Consider the following 20074-nt stretch of genomic DNA (forward strand, 5'->3'; position numbering starts at 1 on the left):
TGATGTTACACAAAAAGCTCAGAATCAGACGTCTTCACTTTGAAAACAAACCACTTATTGAATCATTCTCATCTGCTGACACAATAAATGTGCTTAAAGCATTTATTACGATCTGCGTTTATGAAAGATATGAAAGGAAAGAATCAAATAAGGCAACACTTTAACAAAATTGCTTCAGAACATTTTGATATGGTGAAGCGATTATTGGTGTCAATAATATAAACCAGACTGTGTTCCACTGCTGGTCATTTGAGGCAAGAATGTATCGCATTAAAACATTTTTTCCAGTTTTTACAGTAAACTTGAAAGCTGGGCCTTAAGGGTGGAAAGGCTGAGCAGTAACACAAATCATTAATCACTGTCCCCCGAGATAGTGACTGTATTCTGATTTTTTTTTTCTTTTTTAATTTATTAGTTAAATTTCTGTTTTTGGCACTCTGTATATCCCACGGTGACTTATCTAATGGACAAAGCGAAGTGTTTTCCCATCTTTGCATGGGGGCTGCACTGCAGGATTTTAAGATTGTCTGAATTCTTAAGGGCATCCTCTGTGGAGCAGAGGCTTTTGTGTTTGTTACTTTTTGGCATCTCTAAACTTAACTTGTCATTAAAGCTGCACCAAAGAAGAAACAGGACTTACTGGAAAGGACAATGTCAACATATTTGTATCTATATTGATTTGTAAAAATACACTCTTAAATAGAAATATGTGTTCGGTACATATTACTTATTTATCTCTCCTTTGTTGTGTTACATTCAAGATACAAACTGCATGAACACTGCCCACTGAGACACTGAGCCTCATTCACAAACACCAGACACACACAATCTATACGCAAGCTGTGGTTACAAAATCTGAGACTCAGCAATATTTTCCTTCCTGAAATTGTTCATACTCTGTTTGTCTATACTCTATAAAAACAATAATAATAATATTGTTAAAAAATGATGATTATTATTATATACTTTTGGTCATGATTTACAGTTACAGCATACACCATAAATACAAATTGGTTATAATTAGGATTAAGCAAACCCTGTAACTCCGAAATATGACATTAGATGCGACGAGCACAAAATGCTAACTTGAAAGGTTTTGTTTTAACCTATTCTAATTATTAAACTATTGTTTTATCAATTATTAAACTGGATTTCACCACTTACAGTCTAACTTTGTTGACTGTCCCAGTGATGCTGAAGAATCTGAAACGTTGATGTTGAAGTCAAAACTTTTCTGTTTCTACTTAAGTGACAGTGAGTGTCTTGATATTCAGCATAGTTTCTATCAGCTTGTGAGTCTTGTTTTTTCTTTTCTTTTTTTTGAACTATTATCATCACGCCCCAGGAAACACTTTGGAAAGGAGTGCCTTTTCTCGCTCTCTCCTCAGATACTCTTGTTTTACTTTCTTCAGTCTCACTTTCTCCCACTTTTTCTCCCTAGGGCAGGGGTGGGCAATTCAAGGCCTCGAGGGCCGGTGTCCTGCAGGTTTTAGATCTCACCTTGGGTCAACATACCTGAATCACATGATTAGTTTGTTACCAGGCTTCTGGAGAACTGCAGGAGCTAATTTAGCCATTTAAATCAGCTGTGTTGGTTCAAGGACACATCTAAAACCTGCAGGGACACCGGCCCTCGAGGCCTGGAGTTGCCCACCCCTGCCCTAGTGGCTCAGGCAGCATCCTCATCACTTTCTCCACTTTTCCTCGAGGCAAACATGCAGCTTTATAAACTGAAATACGGCTGAGGATGTATGAAGACTGCAGGAACAGAAAACAAGGTGGCTGAATGATTCTGATTATGCAAATTTGCCGTTGTACACTTTGCACACATTTCGTGAATCTTGCTGTGTTTAAATATGTTTTTTGATCAAGGGAAGAATAATTATACACAAAGTGGTAAGTTGGTAAATTTTCACAAATGATGGATGAACAAACAGCTGTAAGCTGTAAGCTTGTGTGGTGGAAGGTTAACTCTGGTAAATGTATTCACAGGTAGCCTGATGTTGATGATAACCAACAGCCAACAGGTTACTGTCCAGAGCATACCTGTGCAATGTGTGTGTCCTGTTCTATGATAGTAATTAGCAATTAGACAATCTGTTTCCCATTACATGGCCACTGCACTGTGTTTTGTGATTCTCTCAGCAGGTGTGGTTGTGTGTCTGCATGCATTTGTTATTTCTCAGTGGAAAAGCTGATATGAGGTCACAATAAAGTCACAGCGAAGTGAGGAAATGCCACAGGCATAGACACAGACTCGTACGCTAAATGGCTCTCACATTAAGTTACATACGGTTATTATGATTAGAGCAATTAAACCAAACACACATGCATGCACTGCTAATAAGGTGCCTGTAATAACCTCCATCATCCACGCGCACACACACAAATTACCATCATCATTCAGGCGATGATTAAAAATGCTCTTACTCTGTTCTCTCTCTATGTTATGTTGCAAATCCTCTCTTTCTATAAGTGTAAACCATGAACCCCACTTTATCAACACGGTTTGCAAAAGACTCAAATAAAACAAAGAAAACGTATATCAGCACTGAAGGATGAATCATGAAGGAATGTTGACATAGTAAAGATTAAAAAAAGATGAACAGAGGATTAATCCATACACATAACATGGTGTTTAAGTAGTCCTGAGTAAAACAGAACACAACTAACAATTTTTTTTTTTTTTATCATTGTGTAGGTGTTGCTTTGTCATGGAGACCAGCCCACAAACCTTTTCAAAAAAAGTATGAACCTTTAAAACTTCACAAATGACTGCCAAGTTCTCCTACATGATATTATTTAAACAGCACACTGCATCCTGCACCTTTCACATGTCATATCCCTGCACTGTCCACTTTCCACGCAGCATGTTATAGTGCTACAATGTTAATGGTTAGAGCGAGGATACAAGACGGGACTAGGGTGTCATTATCCATGCAAAATGATTTAAGGATTACTCATAACTTATTTAATTGTACCTTTCTGCTATACTGACCAGAGAGAAAAAGGGCCACTCATCTGAAGCAGATTTTATGCTCTAGGTGAAACTGTTGTTCATAATTATTATAAATATATTAAATGCTATAATAATATAATTGACACTGAGCTGTTCAGGGGAACTGGTTTGCATATATGTGTGACATACTATAGACTAGAAAAGGATATAAATAAATATGTTCAGTGGGCTTAAGGCTTCATGTTAGGTCAATAAGTATTGAGTTTATTTATAATGAACAACACAGCGCATTGGGCTCAAGTGTTCTGTGATGCATGGATGCTTTTACATGGTTGAATTTTTGCTGTGACAGAGCTCAGGTACCAGCTATGACGCCCCCACTACATCCCTGATGTAACTGGTTGAAATGGTAAATAGTGGTTCCATGCATGACTTTAAAAAACAGTTTAACATGCCCATGCTGAATACTAAAACGATGCATTTATCCTCTTAAAAATGGCAGTCCTATATGCTGGCAGTGATATACAGTTGAAGATCAAGGCACAAAGCCAAAAAGCACAAAGGAGGAAATAACAGGGGGAAGTGAGAGGACAACTGGAGTGCGACACTGCTAGACTGGAAAAACTGCTAGATTTGGGGGGGAAGCCAATGTGTGTATTAGTCACTCAAACGGCAAAATTAGCTTTGAATAGCTGGCAAAGGAGACAAAATTCTCCTGTAAGACGAAAGGCGGGCAATGTATTGACTGGTGAGTTTGGCAAATGATCATTTGAAAGAGCCTATTGTCGGCCACTAATTGAGATTTTGAGGCGGGGGAGCTCAGTAGCGTGAGAAAATAGTCTGGATTTGGAATCCACAAGCATGCCACCTGGGGCCATTGCCATGGCAACAGCTGGAGATATCAGCTAAAGGGACTGATTTGGCTAATAAGATTAAGGTCATGCAACAGCGCTTGAAACAAAATTATGTGATTGTATTATGAGAGGTATTTTTGTAGAGGGAATGACAACTGTGGAGACGGAGATCATTTAACGAGGTGGGCAGGTTGAGTAAAATAGTGCCTGCTTATAAAGATGTTCATAATACAAAGTGGCAGTGGGAGCACCGAGCACAGAATTGAAATAGGACCTGTAATTTTTGCTTTCTCTGAGACTTAGCGGTTTCAAATAAATAAGGAACGGGAGGTCATAATGTGAGGATACACTGGAGATGCATGGGGCTGTTTTATTTTTCTGTAGTGGAATATCCAAGAATAACAAAGATATCACGCTGTCCCGTCTCTGCTACATTCACAATTTTCTACCTCGTGATAATTCTGTGGTTGTTACCGAGAGCTCGAGGATAGAAACCCACATGTTTCTGAACACATTTCAGACAGTCTATCATCCCCGAAGACACGCGTGGATTTCTGTTATGCTAACTGTCATGTCATTAAAATCTAATGTCACACGTTGTCAGTGGCAACAGGACTATATCACTTGTGGTGTGATCCCAGCGGAAAGCTGAGAGATCACATCCTGACAAGTGACAGCTGTAGCTGTGGCTAACACTGTTAATGATGACTAAGAGAGCTGGGCCCACGTACTTAGACTACTGGTCATGTAGCTATGTTTTATTAGTGCATGCTGCACTTCTCAACGTCTTCTTGTCCCCTGTCTGCCACTATGCCGTCATCATCATCATCATTATAGTCATCAGCACATCAGCATCAAAGGCAAAACACTGAGCAGTTAAAGCTGTCAAAATCTAATGAAGCGGTACAATGTTAATTAATAATTGAACAATTCACTTTTTTCCCATTGGATGATTCCTGTACTGTATTGCATGGACTTCCATATTATAAACCAGTTATTTTAGTTTTATTTGTGTGTGTGTGTGTGTGTGTGTGTGTGTGTGTGTGTGTGTGTGTGTGTGTGTGTGTGTGTGTGTGTGTGTGTGTGTGTGGGCTGAGTATGTACTGAAGGTATGCCTCTCCTATCTCTCCGGCCTCTGAACAACCTCCATTGATGGATCAGCCCACAGTCCACGGCATGCTGCCCTGCTTTTTATCAGCTTTTACTTCCTTGCGCCCCTCTGCCTTGTTCTGTCCCATCTCCTCTCTCTCTCTATCTCTCTCTCTCTCTCTTCTCCACACTTTCTGTCTGTTCACTTAGTCTAATCTAAGTAAGTGGCTCTGAAAAGAAACCCTGCCAGAATGAACGGGGACAATCATTGATCAACTACCCACTCATAAAAAAGGAGACACTTGGAATCCGCATGGCCACAAACGTCCACGCTGCATTCTGCTGGTTAAACAGATTATGGGGCTAATCTATTCACCAAAATGGTATTTATGCACAGGCAGGGAAGAGCACGCTGCACTATACATTCTGTATGCGCTCATAAATTAGTACATGGAAATGAGTCTGCTTATTAGGCCATAAAAACAAACTGCATGCACATACAGCTCCTGTTCTGCTTTTGTTTCCGGGCACGCACATCCAGTTTTACAAATGCTTTTTCATCCCTTCACAGATGACGGCCGTATTTTCACAAAGCTCCAGAAACGAGGTGTAATTTGTGCTGCAAAGCCGGAGAGGAGGGTGGCAAACGAGGGAGTTTGGGTGTAATGGGAGTTAGTGAGAGGATTGGGCAGGAGGAGGGAGTGAGAGAAACATGGAAAGAGGAAGAGTGATGGAAAAGGAAGGGATTTTAGAAAAAGAGGGGACGGTAAAAAAAAGTGGAAAGGTTATTGCTTGTCCGAGCAGAGTTCAGAATCATATCAGGAAAATCTCATTCCATCTATCTCCAAGTAGCACTCCTATCCTCTCTCTCTCTGCCTCTCTGCCTTCACCCACCATCCTTCTGCATGCTAAGTGTATTATTCTGCCCGAAGCCTGACAAGCTGCCTTCATCATATTTCATAATACACTACTTGCCTTTCCTTTTTGGAATTCTTAGATACGTGATTTCCTTCCTGTGTATATCACTGACAATATGTCCCGCCCCATATTGAGCAGGGGGAATACATTTTAAAGGACTTATTTAAGAAAGACTCATATTTTTCATTACAGTAAGAGAAATAAATCATTCATTACAGTGCATGCAAACAAGTATGAGTCCCTACTCGTACATGACTGGGAACACAGGCTCCATTTTCTTTACCCAACAAGTAATATTTCCATTGTTCTACATGACACTTACTGACATTTGATAAATTATTAAAATATAGAATATATCTACTCTAGAAATACCTCCTGGAGTAAATGATTATTTGTTTGCTCCAAATGTCATAGAATAAAAACAGATAACTATCATAAATTCATGTCATGTTCTGTCAACAATTAATTCCATGACATTTTCTTTGTTGTTGTTGTTTTCTTTTTTATTAGAAGATCCAAAAAATACTGTTCATTTTTGTCCTATGTCTTGAAAAATTAGTGTCACAGTAGTTGTTAGCTGAATAATCATACAGTCACATCAGCTTTTTAGCGAAAACTTTCCTTTTTGAAAAGCATATAGACCAACCTTAATACACAGCACCATGTTTGTCCAAACCAGACACATCATATCAGCACCTCATACCAACTGTCAGCACGGTGGCGAAGGGGTGATCATTTGGGTTATTGGCAGCCACGTGACCTGGGAAGCTTGTACTCACCAAGTCAATTATGAACTCCTCTTTAAGTATTCTAGAGTCAAATGTGAGGCCGTGTGTCCAGCAGCTGAAGCTTGGACAAAACTGTGTAATGCAAGTTTAAGCTTTGCATCCAAATGTGGTTCTGCTTTTTTTTCTGTTTTTCCTTTTCATAGGACTCTATAACAACCAGAAGAGGTGGCTTGTCATGAAGTTACACTTGTAAAGAAAACTGCAATTTTATCACAGATCACATAGACATAGTGCTAGTATCAAAAGATTCTGATCAAATAACATGACATTACCTAATGCAGCGAGTTACATTTAAAACCACCAAGCAGTTAGTTGTAGCTCTTTTTTCTCTCAGTAAAGTTCAATTTTCTGCCCCTTTTAGTTTTTTTTCTCTTCTTTATCTCCATCTGTCAGAAAAGCCAAGCTCAACATTCTGTTTGCCAGATTTATCCAGAGCAAACTCCAGCTTTTATCACTTACGTGTAGATAGAGAACAGCAAACATTCATTGATTTATATGAAAATGTCACAGCTACTTGAACGTTTCTTTAGTTATGGATGGCATCCAATGGGGAATGGCAGAGATGGTACCTCAGCCTCACAAGATACTGCCTCAACCTTTCAGCCATCCATCGCCCTGCGCACTGCTTTTGCTCTTTTACTTTCATTCATACATCACAGATTTCTTCCCTTTTCTTCAAAACTAATGAGAACAGCATTTTCAGCTGCAGATTTCGGCAGCCCCCTCTTTAACTACTTCCTGTCTGTTTCTGTGCTCATCTCTGAACCGATATCCCACAGGATGTGAGTTAAGTTTTTTCCCTCCATGGTACTCTCCAGTTGGTTTTCTTTCTGATTTTCTTCGCCCCTCCTTCTCCTCTTTTTTCTCCTCCCTTATCTTACAACAGCAATTTCCAAGCTTGGAGCCTTGACTCTAATGCTGCTCTTAGTATCTTCTTTTCCAATCACCCTCTTCAACATGGTTCCCCTCTCTTATTCCTCTTAGCGTCTCTCTGACATCCAACTATTGCTACCTCACTGTTTCCACATTGCCATCTTTTTCCATGTCCATCTTCTCTCAACTTTTCTTGATCTACCTTGGTTCTTTGATATAAACTACTTATGAGTTTGCTACATTAAATTCTTGTTTTTGATCTGCTGTAATCTGAATAAAGATTTAGGGACTCACTGCGGATCAATTATCCTCCCAAATCCATGTCATTTTTTGCCTCAACAACATAAACACCTATGGGGAGAGGCTTTCTAAACATCTGTCCTATTATTCTCATTCGGACTTGCACTTCCCATTTCCATCCCTCTGTTCTACCTTTGAGAGAATTTACTCTGAACAGGTATATCCACTAACCTGTGTAGCCTGCCTTTTGCTTTAAGACAGCTGGGATAGGCTCCAGCACCCCTGTGACCCTGAAAAAGGATAAGCGGAAACAAATGGATGAATGGATGGACAGGTCTATCCATTTTGTTCTGTAAAAGTGTTTGGACAACGCCTACATTTGTAGCAAGTTTCAAGAAAACCCTTCTACCTCATTTTTACTCCATTTTCCCCCTATCCAGCTTTCCTACCTTTCCCACATCAACTCAACCTTCCATCAGCATAAGTTTTATTCTCTATAACCAACTCTATCCTTTCCATCTTTGTCCATTGTGAATTTAATCCAAATGTCCCGCAGTACCTCTGGTTTCTGCCCATTCGATGTATTCGTTTAATCCACAGACACCTCTCTTTAAGTGTTACCCCACCAGCATCACTGCCTCTGAAACAGTAACAGGTGAAACTGAGAGACTGAGACAGACAGAAAGACAACAAGCCTAACAGTATTTAACAGCACCACTCAGGCAAAGACTGGTACACAACGTCCTTTACACACTCTGCTCTCACTCCTCTATCCCTCTCTGTAAGCCAAGAACACAAGTCTTGGGAGCTTAACTTCCTCCCACTGTGCTTAAGCTAAAAGGTTTTATTGAGCTTTTATCCGGCCACAAAGCAACACTGAGCTGTGAAAGACAACCGTGTCTTTAATAAGCAACGTGAGGGTCGTGAACCGATGATTCATTTTCCACAAGTCAGAAGTAGAGAGAGGCTAAGTTGTCAGGGTAAGGTGTGGTGACATTCCTGCTGTAATCAAGCTCAGAAAGTGGCTTTCCTTCATGAAAATGCAACACACACTGATAGCTGGTTAAAAAGACAGCTGTACGGTGTTCTACTTTCAGCGTTTTACACAGGAGAGGTATGCTTTTAATTTAATCTGGCAGGTTTATACATTAGAGGTTTATAAAAAAAAACTGAGACGGTTGCTTGTTTAATCAGGCTCCTTTTCACATAAGAGAGACAGATGTAAACCGTTGCCTACTTTAATGAACCAGCTTTGTAAATTAGAGCCAATAAAAAAAAACCCTAGGTGCTGTTTTCCACAGCGCAGCTCAGGACACAAACATGAAGACTGTCCTGTCAAATCAAACTACTCCAAGCTGAATGTCAGAGGATTTCGGAGATTACGTCTCTGACGGCACCTGATGGGTTTGGTATTACAGCCTCGAGGCAGCAATTTTCTAGAAAAAGTGATCCAAATTAGTCTTCAGATGTGAAGGTAATAATGTGCCATGTCAATGAAATGAAAAAGATGGGATTGCCTGGAGCACTGTTTGATGCTTGCCTATTTGAGATTCTGATGCAACCTTTTCACAAGTGTCCAGACTGATCCACACACAGGCAGGGTATAGTCTTAGCTCATATGTAATAATAGTTAATGTGATGCTCTACAAATCTTGGCCAGGGGGTGACGCATCACACTCCTGCTGCTTATGGATTTGTTTGTTTGTTTTTGGTCCCCCTCTATTGCTCTCTTTTTCTCTAATTCGATCCTTCCTCCCATGCGCTCAGTTGATAAATGCTGGTGTGAAAAGGTCATTAAATTTTTAGTAGTGATGTGCCTGTAGGAGTACACACACTGGATGTGTACAAGCGTTTCTGCTTGCATACCTCAGCAGTATCAGCTGCCCTGTACCATCCCCACCACGGCGGCAAAAGGCAATTAATGAGAGCCAGTGTTCTTATCTGCTACCTAGCAACCTTGACTGTTCCGCCCGTTGCCCCCGGCAACCGCCGCCGCTGCCTGTAATTGATTGCTGGGCTCGACATCACAATAGCCCACTGACCTGCAGGACTGTGAGTGATGCAGACATAAAACATGTCCTGCATAACGGACAAATAGGATGTTATGATTTCAGTTGGAATTTCAGACCCAGTAAAGTTTGGTAGCAAAGAAAACGTTTGAAGGGTTCAATCCCAATAACTTTAATTCACAGCCTCTTTTAAGAACTACGATCAAAACGCAAAAAGTACGCAAAAAAGTTATGTTTCAGGTCATGAGGAATTGAGAAATCATAAATTAACTGAATTGAGCTTGAGACAACACGTCTCAGGTTTGGCGAGTCTTAGCTCATCAGAATTTATCTGTACACTTTACATACCCAAAAAACTCTGCTAATGTACATCTTTTCTTAAGGTCATCAATAATGTGAAAAAAAAACCCCAAAAGAAGAGAGAATAACACATTCATGAATGAATAGAGCTCCCACTTTTTTCACCTTGAAAGTCTGGCTGCCGGCAACGTTACCGCTGTTTCCACATTTATATATAATGTGAGTGCCAGACAAGTGCAGACAATTTCTGTGAGGGGTATAAAAGATCCTTTCAAATGCAGAAAATTGCTTACTGAAGAGACCAAATGGTATCTACTACCATTTGGTAGTGGATACCGCTGATTCAAGATTGTCTAAGGCAAATCACTATAGTTGACCCCTACATGCACAAAATCCAGTATAAGCAGGATAGTCGTGGCTTTCCTCTGCTGAACAGCAGCACGATTTCTAAGAGCTGCCTTCCACTGCTCTGTGTATTCGAACGCCCGTTATTAAATTTACAGCATTTGTTTGCCCCAGGGAGTAACCAAAAGTAAACCAAAATGCATTTCCCTCTGATCATGTTCTGGAGTTAGTAATTGCCAAAGCAATTCATATTTAAGTGATGTAAAAGGAACAATGAAGGGGGGGGGGGGGGGGGAGATCGGTGTTTTTATTCCCCCCCCCAATATTCTTAATATTTCATTCTGCTGGGACCGAATTTCGACTATAATGTCAAACAATTACATAACTCCATGTTTTATTACCGTCTCAAGCGGGGGATACCTCAAGTTTCCGCTACATGGATATCTCTCTGGCTAAAAGGTAGCTGGCAGTGAAGTGTTACTTTTCATGTTGCTGTTATTTTTGCAGAACACATCGATGTTAAAAGAAAAATAACACCTAGGGTCAGATATGGATGTGAATTCAGAATGTTATAACTTGCACTGTGGTTTGCAAATTTTAGTAGGTGTCTATGATCTGGACTTTTTTTGCCTTTGAAAATCTGGATATATATTTGTGTTCTTTGCCACTAATAATTTTCATCAACGACATTTCTTTTACTGACAAAAACAAGATGATTGATAGCTGAAAAAAAATAATGCAAGAGGACAAAAACTGTGATGTGCTGAAATGTAATGACACTTTCGTCAACAAATAAAAAAAGAGATGGCAATATTCTGCAGGAAGGATCCAATCAGAATTACTTAAGTTGTGGAAGTAATCTCCTTGTGTCGTAAGGATCAACAGGAATTATACAACTTGTTCTTTTTTGTGGGGGACGAGAACACGAAAAAATGTCAATGGTTGGGAGGAAGAGAAGAGTTGCCATACGCACACATTTAACATTATATGTGACAGAATAGAAGCTTTGTAGACTCTCAGCCTCTCAGTGAAAACAAGATGAACTTTTCCTTTTTTTAGTTTGAATTAATTTTAGATTTAATCTAATATAATCTATGATATTTATTAGTCAACTAAAACTAAAAGAATTGTGAAACTGAATGGTCTTTCAATCAAAAGACTATGACTAAACTAAATCAAAATGAATGTAGTCTATTAGATGAGAAGAAAGGTGTCACACTAATTGTCTAATACAGCGCCCATAATTCATCTCCTTTAGCATGCATACATTTGCTGCTCACATGAACCCATCCCGGCTCCTCCCATCAATATCTGACTTTATCAGCATCATTTCTTTTGTCAGTCATTCCTGCTCTGTTCTCTGTTGAAGTCTTGCTGCTGTTCTCTCGCCTTCAGCTTTCCATGCATGCCCCCTTCCACATATGAGCACAAAGGGGTTCACAGAACTGAGCCATGTGATCAAATATGAATTACTGCAGATGGAGAGCTCAATCTTCATTGACTGCAGTGGTCCTGACAGAACTGCAGTTTAGATTACACATAGTTTAGAAGTGTTTCGATGCAGCACCACAAGCAAAGGGAACTCTCTCCTTTGTAAGAACAGGAGGACCAGAATCTCAAAATACAGGTGAATCAAAAAGAATTATTCGATTTCAAAGGCAAAAGGTAAGAATGAAAACATCAGTTTCACATGATTGCTGCTAGGTAATGTAATGGCAGCTGTGGGTACAGGGACTCCAGATATGCTTGCTAAAGCATCCACTTGTTAAATGATGATGTAACAACACTACTTCTGGGTCCAAGCTCCTGCTGCGTTCATTAAGGCTTTTGTCTTTTTAATGCGTTGCAGTGTTTTGCATCTTGTGGTGTTTTACAGGAACAAGCCCCTAAAAATAATTAGTGGTCATTGTCAGGCTCTCTGGCTTTTTATTAGCAGTATTCAAGTGCAACGTGTCATTAAGCTCAGTTTTTCTAAACTCACAATGTAACAACAGCCTGTGGGCTCTCAATTTTCCACCAAATATTGGAATGTTTCAGGAAAGAATCGCAGTCAGGCTGACTAAGAATAGGTTCATGAAACTTAGGATTAAAAACTGTTGATAGCCAGTCATATCGGTCCGATACTGACGTAAATTACTGGATCAGATATCGGAGAGAAATAAAAAATGTAATCCGATCCATTAAATATCGAAAAAGCACCTCACAAAACTTGCAACATGGTGTAACTCGGCTCATAACCGTAGCACGTAGGAGCAGTATGTGTCATGTGACAGAGCAGCTGTGTGTATTTCTAGCCTGACTACCAAACCGGTATTTCATCTCCAATGAAGTTATCCCAGAGAGAAGTAAAGCAAGTGTGTAAGTCCATCTAAAGCATTCCCACGTTAAGCTTAAATACCGATATATGGAGCGAGTGCCTCTTCTCTCTCCCTCCCTCTCCTGCTCCTACTTCAATCGTGAAACTGATCAATGATCAGCTGATCGGCTTTTCTGTGCAAGTCCCTCTCTCTTGTTTGTTTATTGCCCACTTTGCGCCAGAAAGAGGAAACCAGCGGCTGAACAACAGCAGCACGTTTAACCTTGATAAGCTGTTGTTAGAATTTATTTAACATTACTTTCTACACCAGGATCTTTTTCTATGCAGCTGACGGCTGGTAACTGTGCAGGGGCAGATCTAGCAAAGTTTAGCCAAGGGGGCCGATAGGGCATTAACAGGGAAAAGGGGGCACAAAGACATACTTTTCTTTCTTATTCTCATTTAAAATGTCTAGCTTTTAACAAATAATTATCTGAATCTTACACCCAAAGTTTTAATCTAATGTAAAATATATGGCTCAGGGGGTTGGGAACTGCATCTGTAACCGGAAGGTCGCCGGTTCGATCCCTGGGCTCTCTGTCCTGGTCGTTGTGTCCCTGGGCAAGACACTTTACCCTACTTGCCTACTGGTGTTGGCCAGAGGGGCCGATGGCGCGATATGGCAGCCTCGCTTCTGTCAGTCTGCCCCAGGGCAGCTGTGGCTACAACTGTAGCTTGCCTCCACCAGTGTATGAATGTGAGAGTGAATGAATAGTGGTATTGTAAAGCGCTTTGGGTGCCTTGAAAAGCGCTATATAAATCCAATCCATTATTATTATTATTATTATATAGAAGTCCATATAGTAACTGTTAAGTCTAATATACCCTAGTAAGCTATACTACTTTTTCCTTTGGGAAGATACCATCTGTGCAGTTTGCAGTTTGAGACCCGGGTGAGCAGCCACACTCATCATTTTACTGACGATGACAAAATCTGGGCAGTTTTAAAGTCTCAGTGATGCTAAAGTGCTTGTTTGAACCCAGAAATACCCAACAACTTTATATTTAGCTTCTTTGTTCGCTGTATTAAAAATACATCTTTTTGATATCAAATGATTCGTTTCGATACATACTGTATTTGAAAGTTATTTCAGTTATGTTATACTCAGTGCTGTGGGCTGCTGTGCAGTATTGATGCAAGCACTTTCTATCCAATTTCCCATTTTTTTGTGTAATATTTGATCATCTAAGAAGTTCCTTTTGCTTCAAACAAGGAAAAACACAGTTAGATTTTGATCTTTTTGTGGAATTTGCTGACTAAAGAAAATGTATAACATTTTCAAGCCTTATTGACATGAGCTGCAGAGCACAGCCTCAACCTAACCAATGTGCAGGTGCATCACAGATGTTTTCAGCTTCAGTGACTTACACAAGGATATTTGTGACAGTCACTCCAAACCTGGACAGTTAAACTGCAGACTCTGTGTGTAATCCTGCCTCTTGTTTGCAGCGCTGTGTGTCAAGGTCATTCACACAAAGGGAGATTAATAGCACAGATGCTGAGGTGCCACAGTTTACTTTGTGGACTTCTGTTGGAGACTTGAGGTGTTAGATGGACTTCCCTTCGCAGTCCTTTTTGTCGCATTTGTTTCTTGTTCATCGCTGTTTGTTTGCCCATCCTTTTCTCTCCCTCAACCTCTTTTGTTTTCCTCATTGCTCACTCGAACTCAAATCAGGAAACAGCTGCGATGCAGTTACAATAACACTAGAGTTTAAACACTAAAATTCAGAGCCTTGCCTTTACTTAACCTGGCTCTGTGTGCTGTCTGGCTACATTTATTTTCCCCCTTACCCCCTGCTGCAGAGCAGTAGTGGGGAAAACTAGCACACCAGCCTTGATGTGAGAAAGCTAACCTGCTGGGCTTTTGGTAATCAGGCAACACTGGGCAGAGTGCTGCCGAACAGGAAGCGAGGACGTGACATATGGCGGCGGCTATTCACTTGGCTATGAGGTGCATGAACATGTATGCAATTATAGTAATTATAATACAACAGCAGTCATTGTATATGTGAGACATGTGTCTGGCTGACTGTGTGCATTGTAATTGCATACATGTGAATGAAAATCACATGACATGGCAGCACAAAATTACAATCTATGCTTGTGTGTATGCCCGTGTGCATGTTCATACGTGTGTCTGTGTGTGTGCATGAGTGGCAGCACGCGGGTGAATGAGTGCAGCCGTATTGGAGAGCCCTGCAGAATGAAAGGCAGATTAATTAAAAATGCTTCAGATACCCAGCCTCAGCTGTTACTCCCTCAACAGAACGGACCTTCATAACAAAGTCCCTCAAACACGCACTAAGTCATACACAGACACACACACACAGCGATATAAATGCTACCCAGTCCACTGATAAGAACACACAGCTCATGCAGAGCTGTACTGTCAGACACAACAGGTTGTTTGATTGAGACAAAAAATACATACATACACATGCACACTGTCGCCATGACACAAAACACGCACGTGCAGTACAGTGCTGTGCAGTACAGTGCTGTGCAGACGCTTTAAACACTTGCGTTAATTAGAACTGGTAATACATCTGATTGGTTCCCTTTGCAAGCGTGACAACATCCCAAACCTACTGCTGAGAAATTCGAAAAACAAAACTATCTTTACTGGCAAAAAAGAACAAGGAGTCCTGCAACAGATGGTGCTGTAGGGCCCCCAGGAAACATCATCAAGTCACACAAAAAGACAGCATAAATCCACAGAAGAACTGTGGCAAGTTCTCAAAGATGCTTTGGGGGACCTACCAGCCGAGTACACTAAAGAAGTGTAACAAACATCTGTGCCAGTTTAAAGAACAAAGGTGATCACACTAAATATTGACTTGAACCCCCTGCCTTGTACAACACTTTGGATTATATGAAATTTTTTTAAGCATCTCTAATTTATCTTTAGTGCCTACAAATTTTGTGGCAATGTTCATTCCAGTAGCAGAGCAGTGCTGTCTTCCTGAAGTTGACTGCCTCGATTTAAAAACTGAGAAACAAGGTCCTTGAAAAGCCCAGCGGTGATGAAAGCTTCAGCGTGACAGGCATATTATCAGCTCTTCTACACGGCTCTGTGTGTGTGTGTGTGTGTGTGTGTGTGTGTGTGTGTGTGTGTGTGTGTGTGTGTGTGTGTGTGTGTGTGTGTGTGTGTGTGTGTGAGAGAGAGAGACTTTGATTGTCCAAAGGTGAATCAAACCCTACTTTTTCACACGTACAATAACTGTGGTGATATTTTGTGCTCTCATTTGATCTGTGTCTGCAGAGCAGGAGGGCTTCTGCAGGTGTGAGAAAATCTGTGATTAAACATATGTCACTGCTACAACTATTCATTTTAAAGCGGGACAGATCAGAAGGACCCATGAGAACTCAACATAACATTCACAGTAAGTGATTTCATTCTACAGGAAGTACAGACTGGAACAGAGTATGAGAATTACAACAGTGAAAACAGGAACAGTGCAGAAAAGAAACACCAATTATACAGGGAGGTAAATACAGAAACAAAAACAGACACTCGGGCTCTTAGGCCTGTAAAGACACTGAGTTCATTTCTACAGATGTTTGGTTCCACTCCATCTGCATATAAAACTCGCCGTTTTGGCACTTTTAAGACCATATGTGTCTGTAAACGTGGATAGAAATATATTCAGTCCATGTTTTGTGTAGGCAAGTGTGAATATGGTCTCTGTGTGTGTGTGTGTGTGTGTGTGTGTGTGTGTGTGTGTGTGTGTGTGTGTGTGTGTGTGTGTGTGTGTGCGCCAAGGTGTTTTCGTATACAAATGTGTGTAGGTATATATGCTCATGTGTGGGAAGGTGTATGTAGTGTGTGTTCTTACATTTTATGTCCATAAAGTGTTACTCTAAACTATTCAAACACGTACAGTATATTCATTGATTCTCTACATTAGCGTTTGTGTGTTTTGTGGAGTTGTGTAAGAGTGTGTGTTTGTCACAGTTGGCCACCGGTAAAAAAAACTCTTCTGTTTTTGTTGCGTGTTGGTTTCACGAGGCAACTCCCTCCGTCAGTCTCTCTTGTTCGGTTGACAGTGAGCCGAAAGGTCAGCGGATCTACCGTCAACCCACAAATAAATCAACCAACTGACGACTCAACTTCAACAGCAGACAGACATTTTTAAAATCACAGTCCTGCTTCCTCTGTGGAGCCAGTCAAATAGCCAAAGACAAAAGTCAACTCGGGGTTCTTCGGGGGTTTGGACTTGTTATCAAGCCTCTAGTTTGATACAGACAAGTCACAGAGCTTCTTTCTCAGTGCCAGTAAGCAATATAGTTTCACAGTGCTTAAAATTTAAAGTGTTGAAAGTAGTTAATTAGTCTGACACCTCTGAAAGGGGTGTGAAATGGTGTTTTTCAAATGGGGGAAGGGGGGGGGGGGGGGGGGGCAGAAGTGACTGTTATTTGGCAGAGATCAGAAATGATAGTTAATGTAAGTATGACCATCCAGGGTAGAAAACTAGCCTGGCATCACCAGACAAACTTAGGAATGTCAAATAGTCTGAAACTTCTTGGTTCACTTTTGATTTCCAGCAGGAGCAGAATACAATGTTTCTGGATGCAATCAGATAGACTGAAAACCACAGTGAATTCCTCATTAGCTCTCAGGTAACTGCTAGCTTGGCTGATAACCTAGCAAAACCAATGGTGAACTGCACCAAACACTTTAACTGAAAGTCTGTGCTTCTTGAAAGTTGGAGCTTCTCCAAGTCTAAGAAAATTGCCTTCAGAAACTTCTTATCTTAATCGTATGCGAATCTTAAGCTTCCGCAACAGATCACTTGATTTACCAGATTGTGGTTCGTTCCCTTCAGCTTCTAAATAGTCTGTGGTGAGACTGGAGGACCTTTGGCTCTGCCTATCAATTAGTATTCATCACAATCCATGAAAACTCAAACTCCAAGTACAACAGCACTGTCTGTACTTGGTTTAACCCAAACATAACACGTAGTGTGGATAAAATGAGAATAGCACTGACCTGCTGATAACTGCTTTTCCATTATTACAGGTCCTATAATACAGGTCCTTAGATCAGTATGTTGAAAACTCTGAAGTAAAATAAACAAATACAGAAATTAAAGCATAGCTGAAAAAAATATCTCCAAGAGCAGCAGGGAGGGAGGGAGAGCTCAGAATGAACAGTAAATTAAACCTGGCCCGGGAAAGCAAGACTGTCCCATCGTGTCACGCTTTAACACAAAAAATGCACGTCTTCAAATTGCACCAAACTGTGGCTTCTGAAATGTAATCTGATCTAAAAATGTATCATATTTTACATGTTTACAACATAAATTGATTACTTTGTTTAGCAGAATGCAGATAAATGTGCCAAGATAGGTTAAGAGATTAAATTGTCAGGACGTTACACTTCCTGTAGCACATACTTCTCACCCAAGACTCCCATTTTCTACAGTGATATTAAACTCAAGGAGAACGGGCAAAAAGTTATATTTGCAGCATAGGCTTCTGTGGTCCATTACCTTGTTAATGGTAAAGGAAAAATAGGCAAAAAGGGATAGAGGGAGGAATTCTTCTGAGTTTACTTCAGCCAGACGCTATCTGTATGGTGTTTTAATGTTTACAGCATTAATACAAAGCCAGTGTTTCCACTGCAGACTTCATCCTATGGATTCATAAGTTTAATTAAAAAGGAGCAAAGAGACCTCGCTGCCATTCCCTGGGAACCATTGCAACCCATTGGTTTCTGTGCCTGAGGTTCACATTTAGAACAACTACAACTCCAAAGGGAGGAAATGAGCAGGGTTGTTCTGTGATTTTCCATGACTATTGATTTGTGTTTTTCAATAAGCCTGAACTTCAGAAACTTACGAAACTGAAATAAGAAGCCAAACTTGCGCAGCAATGACTCCCCGAGGCAGCCAGTGATATTGTCTAGAAACCACCGTGAATTTGTTTGAGGCATATAGAAACTATCCTTCTAGTTTATAACTTAATAAAAAGCTTTTAGACCAGACCCATTCAACCCAAAGTACCAGGACTAGAATCGTGATGTTAATGCCAGTTTTGTGGCACAAAAAAAAAGAAGCCTAGCGAATAATTTTTGTTCAGAGCATACACAATGCCTGATTACCAGTTTAATTGTACTCTTGAATTCCTCTCCTCTGGGTAAAGGTAGTTTGACTTGTGAGACTGCCACAAGCTGTGCTTTCTCAATTGTTCCCTGTTACCTTTAACTTCTGAAGGCCTACGATTTCATACATGACCATGGTTAAGTACACAGACTGGAAAGAAGATGCACTCTATCAAATCCCAGGTTATAGAATCTGTACATTTGTCAGTATCAACCAGTGGAAGTAAAGAAGAGCAAAGCTTGGTCACCATGTATGAACTCCTCTCCGGGGCAGAGGAAAAAGTCTGCTTGGAGAACAGCTTGGTTAAAGAGTAATTTTATAGATTTAAATAAACACTGGACTGGTGGACAAAAGTGAGTGATGGTCTTGGTAATGGTGTGACGTATGGCAAATTGGAAACTATGAATAATTCCATGAATAACTGAGCTAATGTTATTCCTTACATCTAAAGAAATGCCTTCGGGGTACGTGAGGGTAACCTCAGCTCGATTCCCCTTCTTCTTCCAAGTTAAGCCATTATTTTTTTAAAAAGCTTCTACCCCTGCATAGCCTGTGGTACTAATTTAAAACTAATTGATTGGTGATTCCTTTTGTACGTTACAAATAGGGGAGCTGCCAGTAAAACTTGAACAAAAGGCAAAAATAGAACACTAGGCACTTTATAAAAAATGGACACGGTCCAACTGAGTGCCCAAGGGAATTCACACTGTGGATTTTTTATGCGCTACCACTCGCCCAAATTAGGTTCTATTGATCTAATGATAAAGTAATGACATTCTGCTGACATCCCATTGCAAACACCAGTGGGTCTATTGCACTGACTGCCACAGATGACATAGAAATGCCAGTTATTACTCAAAATAATAGAATATCAAAAGCAAAAACATTCTCTGACTTGTCTTTGTTTTGGTTTTTTTGGTCCAGGTTTTGAGAGATTGTGCCATCACACTGCTGCAGTGGAAGTGAAGGTGATTTTCATTCAGACAAATTAAATATATTACAATCAGACATTTCTTTTAGTGACAAAGGGTGGCAAATTATAACATATTTGGATGGGACAATTTATGCAGAACAAAGTGCAGTGTTAAAAAATCTAATAAAATGACATGTCCCAACTGCTTTTAAACATGATCATTTCTATTTCTCACAGCAGATTTGGGGTCATTTGCGCTGACCTTTGCGACTCTGCCTATTCTTTAGACGTACATTTTATAGGTGAAAGAGTAAATAAATGCCCC

This window comes from Rhamphochromis sp. 'chilingali' (assembly GCF_963969265.1).
Source record: "Rhamphochromis sp. 'chilingali' genome assembly, chromosome: 4".
Taxonomy (NCBI): domain Eukaryota; kingdom Metazoa; phylum Chordata; class Actinopteri; order Cichliformes; family Cichlidae; genus Rhamphochromis; species Rhamphochromis sp. 'chilingali'.